This window comes from Egretta garzetta, unplaced genomic scaffold, assembly GCF_000687185.1.
Source record: "Egretta garzetta isolate BGI_Z169 unplaced genomic scaffold, ASM68718v1 scaffold64, whole genome shotgun sequence".
Classification (NCBI taxonomy): domain Eukaryota; kingdom Metazoa; phylum Chordata; class Aves; order Pelecaniformes; family Ardeidae; genus Egretta; species Egretta garzetta.
Window position 1 is genome coordinate 2,395,435 of NW_009259596.1, and position 999 is coordinate 2,396,433.

Sequence of the window (999 nt, forward strand, 5' to 3'; positions counted from 1 at the left end):
GGGCTAGGATAGTTGGGGAACTGGAGAGGCTGTCCTGTGAGAGAGAAGAGAACAGGTGGTGAGATCTGTCTAGCCAAACAAAGGCTCAAAGGGATTTCAGCTCATGGCTATAAATACTGCAAAGGGGAAAGAGCTGCAGGATGCTGTTAGCACCGGGGAAAAAAAAGGGCAGAAACTGTGCATGACTTGCACTTGGATCAGAAATTAGAAGAAATTTCCTAACTCTTAGAACAAGAAGGTTCTTGGAACAGCATTCCCATTAAAAAGTAATGGACAAATTCACCAACTTACTGATAAAAGAATGCAAGAAGCTTATGAAAAGGATAGTATGGTACGGTGCTATCAGTAGCAGAAGCCTGAAACTGGTAACACAGAAGCTCCTGCCATTGCTATATTAATGCTTTTAGATGCAATAATTCCACAGGATCTGCAAGCCAGAATAGTATTGAAAGTTGCAAAAATTTACAATTTGTAGTAAGATGCTTTATTTTCAAATCCATGCAAGTCAGATGTAACTTTAGAAAAAGACTATCACATGGAGGTCAAAGTCTTCTACTAGAGCTGGCTTAACACCACCTACGCCTGATACCAACAGGAACCAAATACTTACAAGAGGGAGCAGAATTTGATTCAAATATTGATAATCCCAGCATTGCGCATACACTGTCCTGGTCTGACAGATCTCCATTTCCAAAACCCTGCACTTAGGAGAGAATTCATTTTTAGATTCATTCCTTGAAAGTTACCAGTTTACTTTCACTTGCCAGTTCAATGACTTCATTATGAATATTAAGTTCATGAATAGGATAGTGATAATTGTGCCTTACACACAAGGAGAAAACTTGCAACCAAGAGATAAAGCCTTGCTCAGGAGTTAAATCACGTCCCCGTGTCACTGAGAAGATGCTTTTTAGAAGCATCTGGTGATTTGGAGTGGCCACTTTTGTATAAGTAGCATGAGATATTTTTCTTTTCAGACTTGCAAAATGTCAGCCCACT